The sequence below is a fragment of the Mus caroli genome, unplaced genomic scaffold (assembly GCF_978045245.1).
Source record: "Mus caroli unplaced genomic scaffold, Mus_caroli_1 scaffold_3, whole genome shotgun sequence".
NCBI classification, from domain to species: Eukaryota; Metazoa; Chordata; class Mammalia; order Rodentia; family Muridae; genus Mus; species Mus caroli.
Window position 1 is genome coordinate 82,992,590 of NW_028227258.1, and position 22,103 is coordinate 83,014,692.

At 42.4% G+C, this 22,103-nt stretch overlaps 1 protein-coding gene across 4 annotated transcripts in view; it reads left to right on the forward strand.

The window, feature by feature from the left end:
* Nucleotides 1-22,103, forward strand: part of Rapgef2 (Rap guanine nucleotide exchange factor 2) — a 227,014-nt gene that overhangs the window by 46,625 nt on the left and 158,286 nt on the right. The window contains exon 1 of one of the 4 annotated variants that reach the window (XM_029474999.2): nucleotides 15,384-15,496. The exons of the other annotated variants lie outside the window; for them this stretch is intronic. The gene's annotated coding sequence lies outside the window, so the exon portion shown is untranslated. Of the gene's footprint in view, nucleotides 1-15,383; nucleotides 15,497-22,103 lie in introns of those variants that run through there. 4 annotated transcript variants of the gene reach the window in all.

Sequence of the window (22,103 nt, forward strand, 5' to 3'; positions counted from 1 at the left end):
CCTTCCAGGTTTTGGAGCCAGGCCTTTTGATTTTGACCATGTCTGGGAGCCTAGATGAATACAGTAGCTTTGAATAGAAAGCGTTTTTACAAGACATCATGGCTGTCATCTGTTTGTGAAAAGGAGTTCTCCGATAGTCTTGAGGAAGATGGAAGAGTCTGGAGACAGCAACTTCTGTCTCTATCCCCGGGCTTTACCTTCTTCCTCCAAAAGTCAGCTTTCTCATGTGGGTTTTGAAAATCCAGTGTTTCTGCTGCTAGAGGTGCCTTCCTTAGGAGGGAAATCCATTGAGTGACAGATGCAGTCCTTTCTGGAGTGCCTGCCGCGGCTTCCCTTAGTGACACGCTGTGATTTAGTTGAAGGTGTGAACCCCCCCCCCAAAAAAAAAAAATCCTTCTTTATGGATCATCCAGAGACTACCCCATCTGGGAATCCATCCCATAATCAGCCATTAAACCCAGACACTATTGCATATGCCAGCAAGATTTTGCTGAAGGGACCCCATTATAGCTGTCTCCTGTGAGGCTCACAGTCAGCTATTGAATGGAACACAGGGCCCCTAATGGAGGAGCTAGAGAAAGTACCCAAGGAGCTGAAGGGGTCTGCAATCCTATAGGTGGAACAACAATATGAACTAACCAGTACCCCCAGAGCTCGTGTCTCTAGCTGCATATGTAGCAGAAGATGGCCTAGTCGTCCATCATTGGGAAGAGAGGCCCCTTGATCTTGCAAACTTTATATGCCCCAGTATAGGGGAACACCAGGGCCAAGAAGTGGGAGTGGGTGGGTAGGGGAGGGGGTGGGGGGGAGGGTAGGGGACTTTTGGGATAGCATTTGAAATGTAAATGAAGAAAATATCTAATAAAAAATTGAGAAAAAATCCTTTCTTCTCCAGCTTGCTTTTTATGAATGTTTTATCACAGCAACTGAGAAGCAAACTAGGAAACAAGGAAAGGGCGATCTGTGCTCCTCTTCATTTAACTAGATTTGTGTAATAATACTTTGTCATCACTGAGAAGGATAAAAGTTTACCAACGATATTTTCAGAATTGGATCTGAGACTGAAAGAAGCAGAAGTTGTCCGTGGCTGCTGTTTTAGTTCCAGTTTCAAGGTGTTTTGTTTGTTGTTTTCGCTTTGGAACCTTGCTAATGCCTCCTTCCTTCACATTGGTTGACAGCCGATAGCAGTAGCTGTAATAGCCAATCGTAAGTGCTTCATGGATCTTACTTCATTTGGTCTTAGCAACACTCTATACCAGGCTAGTTACCATCCTTATTTATCTGCGGTGGGATGTGAAGATGGAGGTGGTAAAAAGCTCTCAGAGCTTCTCAGTGGTAGTCAGGACTTCACATAGCATCTGGTGCAGCATGCTTCCTCCTGGCTCCTACCTGCCACCTCTACTGTTGGCTGTGCCTTTGCGCTCTCTCTCTCTCTCTCTCTCTTACACACACACACACACACACACACACACACACACACACTTATGTAGTTGTGTGTACGTGTGTGTGTGGGTGCACTTGTGTCATGGAGGTCAGAGGAACAGAGAGAGGAGTTTTGTGTCCTGGGGAACAAACCCAGATGGGCAGACTTACTGGCAAGTGCCTTATCTATCAGAGCACCTTGCCAGCCCCTTCCTTCATTCTTTTCTTTGTCTTGTGCAGCTGTTTACATCATGAGATTTGCATTTAACAAATTCATAAGCCCAGATTCCACTGTATGGCAGATTTGTCCTGGCATCAATATCTTCTTGGGAAAATTTCTCTTCTTCTGATAAGGGTTCTCATACTGGTGTCAGATTACATATGTTTCCACAAAGACTGCCCACAGTGGTATTTTGTTGTCCAAGCAGTCTAACGCACACATAGATACATACTTACATATGTGTTGATTTTTGTCTAATGCTGGGGATCAGGCACAGGACCTGGTATATTACAGGCTCATCAAGCAGTCTACCACCAATCTCAGCCCAGTCCAGCCCATGAGCGCTATCAAAACATATTTTGAATTAGTTTTAACCACTGAAAAATTGCTCATGTAAATATGACAGAGTAAATGACAATGACCTGTTTGAAAAGGATTACACCGCAGCTCTGAGGAACTGCCTATTTGTCAGCCTGCTCTCCAGCTTCTGTTTGCTATCCTCATGTAGCGTAGCCAGTTTTTCCTTTTAATTTTCAGAATTCAGAAATTCTACAACTTGATCACTTCTTAGGGGTGAGATACTCTTAATTGGCGGTGGTGTGAATGTACCGTAGGGCTCTCACCTTACAGACCGGCGTGCTATTTATAGGTGGAAGCAGCTGCACCCTTCTTCTCTGCTTGGGATGAGTTCCATTGTTTCAGAGCATCAGGTGGATGCCCCTGTGGGAAGGAATGAGGCAATCATTACACAGACACATAACTCTCCCTCTGGCCAGTGGGGCTTTATTCATCTGTTGGGAAGGAGAGTCCCTTCTGCGCTAGCATCTCAGCCAGAAATGAGGCAGTGAACACATTAGTTACACACTGCTTTGTTTCTCTGTCTAATTAAATGAGATTACATAGAGGATGTCAGTTACACAGAGTGGTGGTTTGTAGATACTTGGCTCAGAGACTTATATACTTATAGACTTGGAGTGGGTGTGGCCTTTTAGAGGAAGTGTGTCACTGGGTGTGGACTTTAAGAACCTCCTCCTAGCCATGTGGAAGTCAGGCTTCTCCTAGTGACCTTCAGATCAAGTTGTAGAACTGTCAGCTTCCTCTTTGTCATGCTTGCCTGGAAGCTGCCATGCTCCCCTCTTGATGATAATAGACTGAACCTGTAGTCAGTCCCGATTAAATGTGGTCCTTTATAAGAGTTGCCTTGGTCATGGTGTCTCTTTACAACAATGGAAACTCTAGTTAAGACACACAGTTAACTACAGAAACATTTTAAATCAATGGTTCTCAACTTCTGGGTCAAGACCCCTTGGAGGGTCGCACATCAGAGAAATTGCACATATCATGTCATAACAGGAACAAAATTACAGTAGCAACAAAATTTCATGGGTGGGGGTCACCATAGGCTCCTCAAGACTCCCTGCGTTAGGAAGGTTGGGAACCACTGTTTTAAAATGTATTTAGGAAATTTACATTTTACCTATCATTCTTCAGTTTCCCTTAACTACTGGAAGTTGCGTTTTTATGGAAAATGTCAGTATATTTAGGGACAGCCAGGCATCATGCTTCCCATGTCCCATTTTAATCTTAGTTCTCTGCCAAACCCAGGAACCTCTGTGGCTCATTTTATAGAGGGAGAGAGTTGATGTAATTGCCCAAGGTCAAAGCACTGATACATCCTAGGGCTAAGTCTTTCTGATTTTAAATCTCATCTCACAACACAGGGGTATCCTTGTTACAAGTGTTGACTGTGGCTGGAGCTTCATTTATTTTCATTAGCAAACATGAAGGAAGCATGTATTTTCATGCTTATTACATAGCTTGCAGGTCTGTGTCAAGTATATGTTCTTAATATGATAGCCATTCATCTTTTTCTCTGGGTGGCAGGCTTGGCTGGCTGTGTGGCGTGTGTGCAGGAAGCAGAAGAAACAGTTTCTTACTTGCTTTGCTCTGTTGCATTTTTATTGTGTTAATTCTGTATGATCAGAACATGGACATGAAAGTCGCCCAAGTTTGCACATTTTAACTGAAGACATCAGCTCTTGACCACATTTAATGGAAGGTGGTCGGATGGTTGGAGAGTGAAAATGAGAGAGAAGAGGATGTAGCAGCTAGGACAGTGTCTTTGTTTGATAGTTAATAATTCTTGGGTAAAGCATGAATCAGTTGTTTGTTATGCTGTATTCTAAATATTCTGAGATGTTTGTATGAACTTGTTTTCAGGAACTGAATGTTCAACATGCATTAAAAAATGTTAGTAAAACTGAGCCTTAGAGAGTGTTCTGTGGCGCTGAGTTTAGGAAGCCTCTGATGAGCATGCATCTTAACTGTGCTTGGAAGTAGTTTTCTTCAAGGTTTGTATCGCGTGTATCTGTAATCCCTTGTGGTTTCTTTCTGTGAAAGTGTTCTCTGACTCGAAGGGAGAGTTAGTTCTCTGATGGTGGTTGTAATAATTTGTTAACTAGAGCCATGTGTAATTGCTTATCTTCATATGTCTTAAATTTGACCCGTGATGTGGTCGGGTTGGGAAACAAGAATGGTGTTCTTTGAAGGGCCTTAGTTTTTGCTTTTAACAGAGTTCAAACTGTTTTCTTTCTCTTGAGATATATGGTAATTTAGACTATCTTCTAGATCTAGTCTAAGCTTGTTGTCTCTTAGAGTACAAACTGTAAAATTCCGAAGAGAAAATATCAGAGGACACAGCGTACAAGCAGCTGTAAACACTGCATACTATTCATTTGTACCCAAATCTTGAACAGTTGTGTGTTTTCATTTTATTTTCCTGTGACCAGATGATTTTCCTTAGGGTTATTTACAGGAGCCCTACCAGTGCCTGTACTGTTGAAGAAAAAGCCTTTCCATCCCCCATCAATCATTGCATGCATGGATACAAACAATGTATCCTCGGGGAGGGGTGGGTCCCATGAATCCACCGTAGGCGCTGTATTGTGGAGATGCTCTGGAACAGATAATTACAGCTGATGCGATCAGGAGCGTCGTAGCCCCAGCATTACATCCCTAACATGCTTTTAAGTGTTCATGAAAAATATAGTGAATCTTAGTATAAAATTACCTTACTGATGGTAACAGTTAAAACTGTTATTAAAAGTAGTCTTCCAATTCCAGGGGAACATGTTTCACGTTAAAGTGATATGCTTTTGCACGTTGATGAGCATGGTTCTCGAGCCCACCGGAACGCCAGCCACAGTTGCGGCCACATCTATCAGAACTGCATGCATCTGAGGTTCTGGCTAGTTTTCTCGTTTAATCCTCCCAAAGACCTTGTTTAGTGAGCGTTAGATTTACCACCATGTCTAAAGCAGAACTCTTGTTAGGTCAGTAATAGAAAGCATATGAGGGACAGAGCTCTGGGCTGTACTCAGCTGACTCAAACCAAGCTCAGCCTTCTTACCAGTGCTCAGAGCTCAGAGGGGACCATGCACACACACACACACTTCAAGGAATTGCTTTAGTTCTCGTTCTCTCTCTCTCTCTCTCTCTCTCTCTCTCTCTCTCTCTCTCTCTCTCTCTCGTCAGAGGACAATATACAAGAGTTTCTTTCCTTCTACAATGTGGGCCCCATGGTGGGCTGTATAAAAGGGCTTAATTGTAATGAAAACATTTTTCTGTTTTTTTCCTCATACTACTTCAGAAAAGGTAACTCGTTGCACACTAATCACACCTCTAAAATTTGTAAGAATTTAAAATAAGTGGTTCACTTATTTTATTTATGGAGTTAAATGAAAATTATTCTAATATTTTGTTATATTTTATTTATTTCTCAGGTCTCTAAAATTATGACAGATATCAGATTGCAGTTTTTGGGGCCAGGTTCCAATACAATTATGTGTTAGTCTTTATATGATGATAGACGATCCTGGTGACATTCTTGTATTGTCAAAGAAGTATGTGAGTTGTGGTAATTGTGTTGAGTAACTGTCTTGATGAAGTATTCGACTACAGTAGAGGGAGTGGTGAGCTGATTGCCTAAAGCAAATAAGAAACAATGTAAACAAACTCCAGTGAGATGCAGGAGAGTGTTAGAAATTTAATTTTTAATTTTTTAGAAAACGTTTTGCAGAAAATTATTTAGACTTAGATAAGAAAAATAAGGGATTTGATTTAAAACACCACGTTCACTCTACTCAGAAATTAAATTAAATTAATTTCGTAAACTATGACATGCTAAGAAAACTTAGTGCTTAATCTGTTTCAGCAATGTGGTGAGAATCGTAGATGGACCTTTTTCAGTGAATCAGAAGACCCGTTTGATTCGTTGGTTTGGCACGTTTGTCTTGAGGGCTTACTGTGTGTGCAAGGAGTCTGTGCGGTTTGAAACACTGCCAAGAAGGCTTTACTGAAAAGCAAAGAGGATCTGAAAGTCTGAAAAGCAAGTGGACACATTACCGCCACCAACATCATGTGAGGGACTGGCTGTTGGGGCGGATGTCAGTACAGATAAGATGTGTGCCCCTGGATCTGAGGCCAGTAAAATTGCTGCTTAGTTTATTTTAAGGTATATGGTAGTTCATACAGGACTTCAGCCTTTTTTTTTTTCAAATGGGATGTTGTAATTGGTCTTGTTTTTCCTCCTAAACTGCTGCTTCTGAGCATGGCCTTAATTTTAGTTTCCTCCAAAAGTGATTGTTGAAAGATTGTGTCATAGTTGGAACAGCATCAGGAGTACATGTGAGGCCTCATACCCTAACTTCAGTTTCAAGTTTGCTGGATACAAAATTACAACATGTATCACAACTTTCTTCTTTTTCTTGGCTAAGGGGGCAGAGGGTGTACGTGACCTCAGGGGGTGAACATGACCAATGCAAGAGTATGAAAGAATGTGACTGGGTGAAGTGACTGTGAGAATGTTTCATGTTGAGAAATTTTCTGTAGCAGATATAAAGTAACAGTCTTGCATATTAGAGAGAGAGAGAGAGAGAGAGAGCGAGAGAGAGAGAGAGAGAGAGAGAGAGAGAGAGAGAGAGAGAGAGAAAGCAAGCCCGAGCAGGCCAGCCCACAAGAATGAAATAACTGACTTTGAGATATTTCTCTTTAGTGATTATTGTATACATAGAGATAGAGAGTTGTTATGGAAAATATCTTGAATCCAGTAGATGCGTGGTGTGCGTTATATAGTTTTCTTTTAAATAAATAAACAAGCCACCTTTCATGTAACCTCAGGATATACTATATTAAATACTAATAGCTTTAAATAGTAAGGTTGAAACCAGTATCTTGATTGTTAGTTTGCTCAGCTGTTGACATGCTATTCCTATAAAAATAATCAATTAAGCATAATATCAAAGCATAGGAATACTAAACTGGATACCAGGATTTTTAAAATATTCATGTTCAGGCTCTATTATAGCTTAGTGCAGTTGGCTATTTTGCATTAGTTTCAAGCACAGTTTTAAAACATGGAAGTGCACAGAATATTCCAGAAGCTGGGGAAAATGTTAACATTGGAATCCAGTCAGCAAGCTTGAAAAGTTCACATAAAGAGCTGTCTGTGTTTCTTGAAGAAGTTTTTCCTTTCCGTGGGAGGGGGAAAGGTCTGTGGTATAAATTTACTGACTATGATGTCAGTTGCATAAAGCCAGCTATGAATAATTTTATTAATATTTGATTTTTAGTTGTCTTCTTGAGCCTTTTTTGGTTGTGAGGTGTTTGAAAACTAATTAGATGGTTCATTATAAAGGATCCTGTGTAATATAATGGTGCGTCCAATGGAGCATTCAAATAAATCATCTGGTGCGTGTTTCCTACCCCCTAAGAGCCACAAGTTAGAGAAGATTTTGAAATAGGAAAATATACTAATATGATAGGTGGTAACGTTCTATGTATTTTAATCTATATTTATAGTTTAAAATTTCCTTGTTATATTTAATCTTTAATTAAAAATTGACACACAAAATAACTATACATATTTATGGGATATGCCTAAAATCTTGTTGATTTATTTCTTTTGAAAACTTTTTTATAGCCTAGCTGTGGTAGTGCACACTTTTAATCCAGCTCTCAGCACTTGGGAGACAGGCAGGCGGATCTCTGTGAATTCCAGGCTAGTCTGTCCTATAGCGTGAGTTCCACAACAGCCGAGGCTACATAGAGAAACCCTGTCTCAAAAAAAACAGAAAACCTCCCAACTCAAACCAAACTGAACCAAAAGGAAACAAAACCCCCCCAAAATCCAAAACAAGAAAACCCTTTTTCATAACGTATATTTTGATCATATCGTTCTTCTTCCCCAAATCCTCTCAAATTCTCCCCACCTCTCTACACACATGGATTATATTTTTTTTCTTTAGACAAAAGAAAACAAAGCATCCAAAAATCAAACCATTAAACAAAAAGTCCAAAAGAAAAAAAACACCAAACTAAAAAAAAAAAAAAAAGAAGAGAGAGAGAGAGAGAGAGTAAATCTTCCTTCTTCCGTGTCCTTATGTACGTCTCCAACAGAAGTTGTGGCCCAGATTAAAGGTGTGTGCCACCATGTCTTTAATCCCAAATGACCTTGAACTCAAAAGATCTCCATGACAAGATCCGGGTCAGAAACTTGTATCTCTCAGCCTCCAGATTAGGATCACTGGTGAGCCTTCCAATTCTGGATTGTAGATCATTCCAGAAAGAGTCAAGTTGACAACCAGGAATAGGCACTACAACACTCCATTGGAGAAAACCAATTTTCGTTTTCCCAGTAGGGATTCATTACAATTGCTCATTGATTAGGGATGTGATTTTGTGTCTACTTCCTCTTCTCCTTGATTGGATTTTCTTTAGCTTGAAGTTGCACAGTCCCTGAGCATGCTGTCATGGTCTGTAAGTTCATATGTGCACCAGCCTTGTTGTGTCTGGAAGGTGTTGTTGTGTCTGGAAGCTGGCTCTTAGAACCATAGCTCTGTGATAGTCTTGGTTTCTTTTCTCTTCTGGTAATGTGCACAGTATGTTCTAGTACCATGAATGCTATTCAGTAGGGGTGAAGCTTCTAGCTGGGTGTCAGCTCTGCCTAAAATTTCTGATTAGCTCATTTGTGAAGAATTCATGTTGGATTGAGTACAGAAGCAGGTGTTTGTTCTGTAGCATGTTGGGTATTGAGCGTCAGTCATTCTCCACAGTGGATATTTTGGGAAAAAAGAAGTCAAAGGATAAAAGACAAAAAAGCATTTGAATTATGTAATTAACAGTAGGGGTTCCTGAGGAGCTGGTCATCAAGGCATGAAGTTTGCTAGCCCAGCACTGTGTTAAAATCTGGCCTGGTGTTGTAGATTGGGTGGGTGGGTGGGTGGGTAGGGGCTGTGTAAAGGGGTTATTGTGCAGGAAATAAGACTCTAGCCAAATTGGTTACCTCCAAGTTCAGGAAGTTCAGGTTACCTCTGTGTTACTAGAGGGAAGATGCATGTGTTTTGTAGATAATAAACACTGGCCCAGTGCGCATTGTGTCTGCCTTGGGACCACAACCTTACTTCTCTACTGATCTTCCTGGGGATCAACCAGAACTAAAGAATTTAGCTTTACTGCTTGCTGTGGAGCTGCCTAAGTTCCAGAATTCAGCCATTTTAGACATTTCCTAGGGACATGGGGAGTAAAGAGAGATGAAATACGGTTCCCACAAGATCATCATCAAGTATTGTCAAGTACTGTGTGTTGTCTTAGTCCTAGTATATTTCATATATAAGTTAAAAATACTGGAATGAACTACAATTCAGAATTGTAGGGCTCACCTATGATTCAGCTCTTGAGGCTGGAAGGCACAAGTTTCTGACCTGGATCTCGGCATGGAGATCTTTAGGCATAGTGGCTATGAAGAGTTTAGGTCCAGGCAAGATAGTACACACCTTTAATCCCAGGAGATCTCTGAGTTCAGCCTGGGACAAAGCAAGTCCCAGATCCAGGTGTGATGGTACACACCTTTAATCTGGGCCACACCTTTTGCTGGAGGCAATATCCTCTGTAAGGATATTGGAAGAAGGAAAATTCACTCTTTTTTGCGTGCTTGCACTTACTTGCCAGCACATCTGTTGGAATCTACTTCTGCAGAAGACCAGCTGAAACAACTAGCTTTGTGGGACTGAGTAACTATTAGATTCTTGGACTTCCAAACCACAGCTGACCATTGTTGGGTTAGTTGGACCACAGACTCTAAATCACAATAAATTCCCTCACTATAGAAAGACATTACATAAGTTCTGTGACTTCAGAGAGCCCTGACTAATACAAATGCCACAAAACATGAATGAATGATATACAAATATATGTTGAGGAGATTGGAGGAGTGATGAGCTTGATAGGGCTCAGAGGCTGAGTTCTGTCTAGTTGGACTGGGGTGTGGGTGGGAAGGGCTTCTGGGAGAGCCTGGGGCTGGGATGAACACTGATGAATGCCTGCTCCTACTTAGGGATATGCAGGGAGAGAGGAAAGAGCCCAGAATGCTGGGTTGGGTCTCTTACTATTTTTGTTGTGTATGATAGGGAAAAAAAAGGTGTGTTGAAACAGTCCAAGCCTCCAAGGACGAGAAATACAATAGGAAATGCATGAGATTACAAAAAAAAGGACCCGGAGTATGAGAGCAACAGGTGGGGCATTTAGACCTGCTGAAAGGTGGGAGAATGCCGAGGGAGTGGCTGTTTCTTGTGTGGAAATTCAGTGTGAATTTTGAAGAGACCCTTGGGAAGGTGGAAGGGGCAGGAATGGCCGCTCAGCACTTGACTTTCCTCAGTGTCCTTGCACAGCTGCACAGACTTCCCCTTGTGATTGCTTTTTCCTCTGATTCTGTCCTAGTAGATTATCATAGCTGGACAGCAATCTTGTCTTTGTATGCTAATTGATTCCGACAGCTACAGTTTATGTGAGAATTGGAAAAAAAAAAAAACCCAGAGAACAGCACCAATAGATTAAAAAATGTGAGTGTGTGATTTCCTGTGCAGTTTCTATGTGCTTAAATGATGTGCATTTCAGACAAGACATACCAAAGAGACAGAAAAGGAAAAAAAAATCACTTATTCTGTACTTTTGCATGTTTTCATGTATAAGAATTTAATTTGTACCCAGAGCACTAATAGTGAAGAAGCAGCCTGCTCATTTGGGAGGTAGAGTTTGAGGCCCCGCCTACTTACCCCTTTTGGCACTTCAGGTTTTTATATTTTTACTTACAAGATAGTTGCTCTGAGTAGAAAGTGTATTTTTGATGGAATTCTCACTGGCATAATTAAGCCAGGGTTTGTAGAGGTTACATGCATATTAATGTATATAATATAGTTCCCTTGTTTCAGAAGAGTAAGGAGCGTGTCTTTAATTATTTAATGATGGTTGCATTTCTTTATGGATCAGCTATAATGAAGTGAAATTTAAATACGTGTCTGCTAATCTTTAATTTGTCATGTGGCCAAGTGGCTTGTAAACCTCTGATGCTGTTGCTCAAGATGTGTCGAGAACGACTTGGGGTTAGTGTAGTTGCATAGTCCCAAGGGAAGTTACCTTTTCATATCATTATATCGTGTTTTTGGAACTGGATGTATTTAAATAAACAACTTCAAGTTCTGGGTGAATGGATATTTTCAAGTGCCAGATTTCCCTAGGAATGGTGAAGGCTTACCACCATGAAAATATCCAAAAGAACATGCTGTGTTCAAAAGCACATATATTCAATACCAAGCACCCAGTACTATAAGGACCCAGTACTGTACACGTCCAGTACTACACTTGTTCAATACATATGCTGTCAGTACTGTAAAGAGTGACCACCAGACCATGAATGACCAGTCAGTAGAGAGGACCCAGTCCTGTCCTCTCTTGTTCCCTTTTCTCCTTTGTTCCTTGTGTGTAGTTTGTTCTCAGCCCTGGAGGCAATAAGAGGCACAGGGCACTGGAAGGCCAGGTCTCTTCCATGTTTAGCACAGCATGGCTTTGCTAAGCTGGGTTTTATGTCCAAGGCCATGCAAATTTGTTAGTACAATTTTAGTATTATTTTATTCTATCAGTGTTAATATATATATATATTTTTATTTCTAACAACATAAATAACTCAATAAAAATACACTTTGGAAGCTATCTTGCTTCTATAAAGACCTGGTGCTAAATGCAGGGTATACTCCCACTTCTTAATTTGTGGGAGGTAACCAATAACAAGTTGTCAATGGAAGGAGAGTTTCTGGGTACTTATGACCTCTTCGCCCCCCAAGTAATGTGCTTGGGAGAAGCTTAGGACCAAAGGCTGGGCGAGAGATTGCGTGGGATGGGCTGCAGGAGTTCTGATGCATGCTGGCCATGATGTGAGGCAGGGGCAGTGGTTGGATTTGGAGTCAGAAAACTTTCCTGTCTACTGCCGTAATTCCCAGCTAAATTCCTATCCTCCTTGTAGCTGTTGGTGAGGATCTATTATCTGTCCTGATACACCGAGTTTCTTTGGTCTAAGTACATTGTGCCAATTTGCTAATCTGTGAGGCAACATCCTAATGCAGTGCTTCCACAGAGCACACAGTGAGCATGCGTGACCAGTGAGTCATGGATGAGAGGAAGCCATGGGGCCAGATGGAGTTTGGATCCCTTATTTTGAGCCTCAGATGAAGTGGATGTTGCTACGGTCTTAGCAAAGATACAGGTTATATTGCATTACGTATTTAATACTTTTCAAATCCCGCTCTCTCCATCTAAAGGACTTTCCATTAGATGAGTATGCTTTGAGATTGAATATGTTAAAGATGAAGGAAGTCCCAAGCTACCCCCACACACCACCTCACATGCTTGCCTTTTTGTGGTGAGCACTGACAATGAGTTCAGTGATCCTCAAGAGTGTGTGACACACAGCGACGCACAGTTACTAACCGAAGTCTCCCTGTTGTGCAGGAGCTCCTGAATGTAGTCTTTCATCTGACTGACACCGACCAGCGTCTCTTCAGCCTTCCTTCCTCCCCATAACTGTCCTTTCTCTCTTCACGGGTTTAACTTCTCTTACCATTAATAAATGAGATCATGAAGCATTGTTTGTCTGTATGTGCGTTACTTTACATAATATCTTTCAGGCTTATCCATGTTGCTACAAATGATAGGGCTTTATTCCATTCTCTCTGTATTTCCTACCATGTGTGTGTGTGTGTGTGTGTGTCTGTCTGTCTGTGTGTGTGTCTGTGTGTCTGTCTGTGTGTGTGTGTCTGTATGTCAGTGTGTGTGTATGTGTGTGTCTGTGTGTGTGTGTCTGTCTGTGTGTGATATTTTCTGTCTGTTCACCTGTCAGTGAGCATTTGAGTTACATGCATGCCTTGGCTGTTGTGATAATACCGCAGAGAGCAGGAGATGCAGTTTCCCCTCATCACGCTGACTTCAGCTCCTTCCTATGCATGCCCAGTGCTGGGTCCTGTGGTAGTCGTGTTCTGTGTTTTTTTTTTTTTTCCTTTTTTCTTTCTTTCTTTCTTTTTTTATTTTATTTTTTTTGGTTTTTCAAGACAGGGTTTCTCTGTGTAGCCCTGGCTGTCCTGGAACTCACTCTGTAGACCAGGCTGGCCTTGAACTCAGAAATTCACCTGCTTCTACCTCCCAAGTGCTGGGATCAAAGGCGTGCGCCACCACGCCCGGCTTGTGTTCTATTTTTATGAGTGTTTTCACACTGCTTTCCATGTGCTGTACTAATTTATTTCCTGCCTCTTTCTATAAAAGCTTCCTTTCCCTTGCCAGTTCTTGTTAGCATTTGACTCTTCTGATGGCCGCCCTGACATCTGAGTGGTGGGATTTAGGATGTCCCGTTTGCTTTCCTCTGATGACCAGTGGTACCAGAACTGTCTTTCAAGTATTTAGGAAATATCTATTCAGGTTCCTTACCTTCTTTTTGTCTTTGGAGTTGAGTTTCTTGCATATTTTCAATGCAATCCTACATCAGATGTATGGTTGTGAAATGTGTTTAGTTTCTCTGTCTCTGTTGATAGCCCTGAGCAGAGTTCTAATCCAATGTTACCCCATTATCCTGCAGTTGTTTTGTGACCTGTGCTTTTATGAGTTACAAACCCTTCTGAGAGCCACGATGAATATATCAGGTCTTAGGATTTTTGTCTATTTTGAGCTGTTTTGTCTAGAAGAGTCTGATTTTGTGCTTGCGTGTACACGTGCATGTGCACACATGCGCACCCCGCCTCCGAGTCTCTCAAATGCTAAGCAGGCCTTCTGCCACTGTGTTCTCAGCCTCACATCATTTTCTTTCATGTGGGTATTACTTTTCCCAGGACCGTTTATTGATGTCAATCTCCTTTTCCTTTGGGGCTTTGGGTGAGCTTGTAGTCAATCAGTTGGTCATATATATGTAGATACATTTCTGCCAACTGTCTCCCTCTTACGCTTTCCAGCATTACAGTGCTACAACAGTGTATTTTGCTTTAAAAACAGGAAATTAACAAACAAACAAGCAAAAAACAAAACAACCAAAACAAAACCAAACAGAACAACAACAACAAAAGAAATGCAGTGCTGTTTCAAGTATGGGCATCGTTGAAGAATTTTGCAGATTGTAACTTGGACCCTGTTGTTATCCTTAGCTTATATCTAAGGACGTGGAGGCTCAAGCAGGATGGAGTGATGTCTTCAAGGGCAGGGAGTAATGAGCAGAGTCTGGTTAAGGGCCGACTGTACACACTGGCAGGGCTTATTCAGTCTGATTACCTACCCTGCCTGAAGCATAATCCCAGATTGTCTGCAAAATTTGCATTTTGTTCTGAATCCTACCACTAGTTTCAAGGTTTCTCAATGTTAAAGAAGGAAAAGAAGCCACCAGATCTTTTGAGGGAAGATTCCTTCCACCTTAGATGCTTTTCTGGAGGCCTGTGATGTAGAGAGTGGGAGATAAATACTCTTGCATCTTTGGATGTATTCCTAGCATCTTTGGATGCTTTCCTACTCCTGCATCAGTAGGATTGCCTGGATGGGACCACACATAGGTCCTGAGTTTGGGAATTTCACTGAGCAAGACTGGTTCACTTAGACCACCACTTAGAAATTCAGACACCAATGTAAAAACCTTCATTGGGGCTGGTGAGATGGTTCAGTGGGTAAGAGCACTGACTGTTCTTCTGAAGGTCCTGAGTTCAAATCCCAGCAACCACATGGTGGCTCACAACCACCTGTAATAAGATCTGATGCTGTTTTCTGGTGTGTCTGAAGACAGCGACAGTGTACTTATTTATAATAATAAATAAATCTTTGGGCCTGAGCAAGCAGAGCAGACTGGAAGGAGCAGAAGTCCTAAGTTCAATTCCCAACAACCATATGAAGGCTCACAGCCATCTATCTATACAGCTAAAGTATACTCATATACATACATCAATAAATAAATCTTTAAAAAAATGCCCCTCTTTTAAGGCTATTAGACAAACTCTGGGCTACTTGGTAATAATCTCAGGTAAGGGCACTGTAGACACAGCAACAACAGAAGGGAGTTTATGAGCCCCAAATAACGCTGTGCTTTTAAAGCTGAATATAATTTTAGCCTCTCAAGATCTTGCCATGGTGTCCTGTCATCTCATTTTGCTGCACGGTAGTGGAAATTTCTCCCTAGACTCACATCCCTGGACGCCCTGCCCTACCCTTCCTTGAGATTATTCTTTCCTCGGAGAAGACTTTGCATCTGCCCGTTCCTCCTGCCTGTGTGGACCCTGAGTCCCAGCAGCCATTGCCACACAAGCTCGGCTACACTTTATAGCCCGGGTTCCAGAGCAGCCCACACCTTGTTATGGCAGAGAATTTTGGGCTTCGTGGAGCAGGGCCATCTTCCCTCCTCCTCTGCTCCCTCTGCGGCATACTCTGCAGTGAATGGCTTCCCAAGATGAGACTCACCACTCCAAGGACACTCTGCTCTCTCCTGACTTCTAGAGAATCTTGGTAATGGTCACTTTCAGAGGTGGAGGGGGGGTTTTAGGAAAATGATAGAATGTAGTTTTGAATAAGGTGAGGTCCGTCACGTAAAAAGGGCACTGGCACAGACGTAGATTGTTAAGTGCACACTGCATCCTCTGGAGAGGTACAGCAGTCTCCAGAACTATGGATAAACATTTGGCTGGTGCTTCAAAGGAGATTTCAGAGTTATGACTGTGAAGGAGTTGGTCCAGAAACCGACTCACCTGTTCTTACAATGGGGTGCTTGGTTATAAAAAATGATTATTTTAAAAGCTCCAATTCTCCAAAATCCAGTGGTTCCCCCACCCCATCCCCTGCCGTAAGTGCCCTCACCTTCTCTGTAAATGGCGATCTGTGTGTGGTGAAGCTGCCTCCTTCATTGCTGCTCTCCTTCATAGATAGGTCTGAGAGAGACTAGCCTGAACAGTATCTAACCTTTCTGTCTTCCATAGGCTCTTTCTGAGATTCGCTTGAGAGAGACGATGTTTGGGAATAAGTAATATTATTGGTACTTGAGACCTTGCAAATCACGCAAGATGGGAGAAACAGATGTTGAATTATTTTTGTCTTTTGTCCTAGAAAAATGGCAGCAATGACGATTTCTATATTTAAAATCTGCTTCCTTCAGAGAGTGCATGCATTTATTTGCTAAGAGGCAGTGAGGAGCTGTGTTTGTCCGCAGTGACCTGCTCTGCTGTGTCCCTTCCTTCAGACCCCTCTCTGCATTGCCACCACTGGAGGGCCGTTGATCAAACCTCTGGGGTTAGACAACTGACCGTGAGAAACCTCAGGCATCCTATGGATGAGGTGTGGACACGGTTCTTTTGGGAGAGGTGGCAGTTCAGTGGCATGATGTATGACCCCTTTAGCCCACTTGATCCCAGACAGGACTTCCACAGGTAACCAGAGCTAGACCAGATTGGGAGTGTAGCCAGCTAAGTGTTTTAACTGCTTGAATGGAAGTTGGTGTTTGGTTAATTGTTAAACATTAAAGATTGACCGGGATTCACTGGAGTGAGTGTGTGCGTGTGTGTATCTGTGTGTACATAGCTGATTGACCTTTTCGGAGGTTGTGCTTATTCAGATGTTTAAATGTCAACTGAAAATATCATTGTTCATCAACCGATGAGAACTTAGTGACAGAGAGCACAGTTGAATGCAGATAGATTTTCAATTCTGTTAATTTATTCTCATGACATTAAAATTCCAATTCACGAGCTGAGACATTAAATACTGTAAAATGCAGGTATTGGATGTGAAGTTTGCTTTCTCCCTAAGAGGTTGGGGAAGCTGTTGGCTGCTGGTGTTGAAGACACTGTGCTGAAGGTAAGCACAGACTCTTACAAGCAGTCATTTGTCCACGGGATGAATTTATGGTAAAATGTAAATTTTCTTCTGAAGAGAAATTTTAATCTTCAGAAGTGAAAACAGCTTGCTTACACGATTTTCCCTACACGAACAATGCACAGTTTGTAAACAAAACTTCCTGTGGCTTCCTTTAGTCACCTCACTTAGCGCTTGCATTTCCTTCAGCAAGCCTTGGAGAGGGAGACTTCCCTGAGTCTCATCGTCTCTGCCTCCTGTGGTCTCAGGAGGGAGTTGATATCAGTTAGGGACTGGTCTGAGGTCCCTAACATCAAGTTCAAGTGGAATGGAGCAAGGGTGAATTTTCGCAATCCTGACGTGCAGTTTGTATTTCCCATGTTAAGGAGGCAGACATTACTGTAAGGTTACTTTAAAAAAACTGTGTTATTATTGTCTGAGTGGGTGCATGTTGGGGAGAGAACATGTGGACAGACACCTTGTGGAGTGTGGGGTCTCCAGCCATCTCTAGGGAGGTCTTGGGAGTTGAACTCAGGTAGTCAGGCATGCATAGAGCACACAGTCACTCTGACCCATCTTGATAGCCCTGTATGCTTTCAATACCCCCATTTAAAAAGAAAATGCATAGGTTGCTTTTTTTTCTGTGGAAAATATCCAAGGAATTTTTAACCACAGAGCAACCTGAACATTGCTCTTCACCCACGTGTCATAAAAATCCGAGGTTTGAGATAAGCCTTGGGATACACCTGGGCCTCAGGGTAGGTGACTTCAGCTAGGTGTCCCGGTTACCACGCCTCCTCAGCTTCCACGTGGACTTAATGAAATCACCACCCCAGAGGATTGCTTTTCTTTTGGGTGTTAATTAGTAACTTTGAAAAAACAGTATTTTGCTTTCACGTGGTTTAAATAGATATTTAAAATAGATATTTAAGCTGTTTGTTAAAGACCCGGTGGTCTGGACTCCTACCTTTTAAGTGTGCTGTTGTAAAACCCCTCCGTGGTGTAGTGACCTCCGCTTTTGTTCTAACTGCTCTGGGCTGTATCAGCCCCTGCAGGTGGAGAGGCCGGTTAAAATCACCCAGCAGGGGTGCCGGGAATCAGATAGGGGGGTAGTGGAAGTGTCCCCCAGCAGAGGCACGACAAAGAGCCATTGTTCTCTTCATGATCCTCAAAGACCTGAATTTGTGACCAAAGATATATATATATTTACTTTTTTTGAGTCCCAAGAAAGGGCTGTTGATCCATTCTGCCACCTTGTGGCCATTTTGAGGATTGTCTGAGCCCATTAAGAGGCCTTTCCCAAAGCTCTCTGAAGATACTGAAGGCCCATTTCTCCTGTCTTCTCCCCACCCTTCTCAAGAGTGCTGGAGAAAGTACATGGTAGGTACCCCAGCAGAGACGACACCCTCTTCTTTCTCTGTATCCCCCCACTCCCACCCCCTGCTCACTGTTCACTTGGGAGAATGTGTTTTACAGACTTGATCAGGTTCATCCCTGGTCATGGTGAGGAAAAAAAAGGTGAAGAGACTGTTGGTGCTTTCCGTGAATGGGGAATGCGGTGTGGGGTGGGGCAGCTTGCAAGCCAGAGGCTTGACTGATGCCCCGGGAAGGTGCAAACACGCCCTGCCTGGGGTAGGCACCCTTCCTAGCAATGGAGACGTTTCTGGACTCTTCCTGTATGACTTCAGTGTGGTCTGTGGATCTCTCAGACATGATGTATGCAGTATTGCACTAGCTTCTGTGGGATGTGTTTTGGGAAATACTGCTAGCAAGCGTGTTCAAAGAGCGGCTGTTGCTCTGTGAACTGAATGATGCAGGGCCATACAGTTTCTTAATGGTGCCTTAAAACTGTGTTATTCCTAGTAGAGAGGTTTAGAAGAAACCATATACCCCCCCTGAATTTCAGTTATCATCTTCAGATGAAAAAGTATCCAAGAATGGTGGTAGACTGGATCTTCAGAGGAGAGTTTCAGTGTCTGCAGTGCAGCTTGAGACTTGCATTTTAAACATTTAAAAGACTAACATGTAAATGTCTGTGTGTGTGTGTGAAAGTCTGTGGGTTCAAGTATAGTTAATGGCTTTCGTGCAGGGTTCTAAGAAGGATATGTGCATCTATATGTGGATGCCAGAGCTGGGACCCCTGAATGTTCAGCAGCAGAAGGAAATTCCTTTTTTTATGTTATACGACACTTTTGAGTTGCCAGAGGAAAGCTTGCAGTATGCTGTTTAGCTTTGCCAGCCTTAAATATGTTCCTAGTTGGTCTATATTGGAGGAAAAATTAGGTGGCTGCTTTGAAAAAAAAAAAAAATCAAGAATTTCTTCTTCTCTTTCCAACCAAGCCATTTGCAGCTATCGTGATTACAGATGATAAACTGTACTTTGGTCACATTTCACTTTAAAGCTGATAATAAAAATCTGGATTTAAGGGTTAGTGGATTTAGCTCAGTGGTAGAGTACATACTCAGTTACAGGGACACCAAAATTATATAATGATAACAATGGTAGTTAAAAGCCTGAATTTAAAAAGCAGAACACTCTAAATCAGGTGTAGTGGTGCACACTTTAGTACCAGGACACTCAGGAGGCAGAGGCAGGTGGATCCCTGCGACTTCAAGGCCAGCCTGGTCTACAGAATGAGTTCTAGGACAGGTAGGACTACATTGTGAGATCCTGTCTCCAACAAAAACCAACAAAACAGAAAAAAAAAAAAAAAAAGCAAAAAGCTGTTTGGGCCCTTTAATAAGCTTTATAAATATTTCATTTGACCATTAGGGGGTATATAGATGCTTGCAGATTAAACAAATATGTTGTAAAAACTCTGATGTATGTAAATGTTTCTGGAGCATGTTAGATCTGCTAGCAGAAGTGTAGTCGTTCTGATTTCCTAGGTAAACTTACCTTTTGTGGGGGGGCATGGTATGTGCCCTGTGTTGCTATGAAATGCCCTGTGCATTTATTACTTTGTGTCTTAGTCAGGGTTTCTATTCCTGCACAAACATCATGACCAAGAAGCAAGTTGGGGAGGAAAGGGTTTATTCAGTTTACACTTCCATACTGCTGTTGATCACCAAGGAAGTCAGGACTGGAACTTAGGCAGGTCAGGAAGCAGGAGCTGATGCAGAGGCCATGGAGGGATGTTCTTTACTGGCTTGCTTAGCCTGCTCTCTTATAGAACCAAGACTATCAGCTCAGGGATGGTCCCACCCACAAGGGGCCTTTCCCCCTTGATCACTAATTGAGAAAATGCCTTACAGTTGGATCTCATGGAGGCATTTCTCCAACTGAAGCTCCTTTCTCTGTGATAACTCCGGCTGTGTCAAGCTGACACAAAACTAGCCAGTACACTTTGCTTCACAAATATGTTCTCAGTCACATTCCAGGGTCACATACAGCGGGGGAAGGAGAGATAGGCCCCAAGGATTGTATTCTCTCTCTTTCCTCATTCTTAGTGTGGCTGTTGCATATGTTTTAGTGTGGAAATACTAGGGACCTTGTAAATAAAACTTGTAAACTAAATGGTCATCTTGGGAGACACAGGCCCTTTGCTGCACCACCTTCTTATGAGTCCAAGCCCTGAAAATGTAGCCTTTATACGCCTCATGAGTAACATTGGAGACAGCCCTCTGAGTCACTGCTTGTGAGAATTTTCTCAGAAGGATAAATGACATTTATGTCTGAAGAACTCCCAAAGGAGAGTATGTTGCCATCCGGGCAGTTCCCAGCTTGTGACCACTGTCTGAGCAAGTGTGCCCCTCTCTCCTCCTCCTTACGGCCAAGTCCACAGACGTTTGTCACCTGGCTCTAGACTGTCGCAGGATTGCTCATTGTCACAGCATCTTGGGCCTTCATTCTCTTGAGTTAGAGCTCACAGGCGCCAGCTTATTTCTACAAATGTCAAGGCACACAAGTATATTATGTAAGGTATTTACACACACATATCAAACAAAACCTTTTAAAAGAAAAATCCTTTTGACTAGCAGTGTAGATTAAATAATTACCCTCTTTATTTTAATCCTCACTATCCTTTTTCTTGTGTAACCCTGGAGATTAGGAATGTGCAGCCCCCGTCCCTGGTGGGGCAGGAGGTGGGGGAGGAGTTCTTTTCCTTAGTGTGCCACAGGTCCTAAGAAAATGTGCTGTATACTGTTGTTGTAGTCGTGGTGCTAGCAAACAGAAGCCATTGTAAGCTAGCTTTAAGTGAGCTGTATGTTTGCTGTGCTGTCCCTTTATGTTCAGAAAGAGTCTCGAAGAGGAGTGAGTCCAGACCTCTGGGTGTGGAGCCATCTTTTTTCCCTGTGGGGCTCCCCTGTGCTTGTAGCCATTGAAGAAAGTATTTAAGGACGCCTTTGTCTTTATTTGTCATGGGAAAACTTCATTCCAATTGGCCTGTCAACCTCATTGTCTTCTTGGTTGCGGTTCTTTTATAACGTTAATCTCCTTTGAAATGGCCTCTATTTTTGTAAACCGGATGTCCTTCCTAGGGTAGGAGGAAAAACTTATTGTTCTAAAAATGTTTTTGCTTCCTGCTTACAGCAACATGTTCCTGTTTGTGCTCAGAGTCCAGAGAATTTTAGGGAAAGTAGCTTACATTTTTAAAGGGTCTCGTGTCCATAGTAATGTTCCTGTGGACTCCGTCTTAGAAAGTATAGTTGGGGAGGGTGGGAATGTCTCAGCTGGCAGGCACATCAGTTTCCTGAGAAAGCAGAAACTGGAGCGTTTGAGGTGATTTCGTGCCTGTGCATTTTGTTTTCTATGAAGTTTGTTGAAAACTTCATTTGCTGACTCTATAGAGAAAATGAACTTTTTAAGCCACAAATATACTTTCCAGAAGGCCGTGTGTATCTGGGATGAGGTTTTACTTTGGGATGTTGGCAGACACGCTCCTGTACAATTCTTGCCTCTCAGGAAAAAGGGTCCTACTCTTGCCTTCTGGTTATCTCAGTTACTGTCCTTAGTCACGGGTGAAGGGAGTGCTTGAGAAAACCTCAAATACAGACTGCTCCTTCTTTGTTTTGTATTCTGTAGCGTACCTGTAGCCATGTTCTATCTATTTATCTATCCATCCATCTTTCTTCTTCCCTCCCTTCCTCCCTCCCTCCCTCCCTCTGTCCCTCCGTCCCTCCCTTCTTTCCTTCCTTTCTTTTTATTCTTTCTTTGGGTTAAAGAGCAGAGGTTTTCTGATGAACACCAAACTGTGTCCTTAAGGTTCAATGACACATTGCTTGTTAGCAGCTGGGGAGGCACTAATGCTCATAGAAACTACTTACT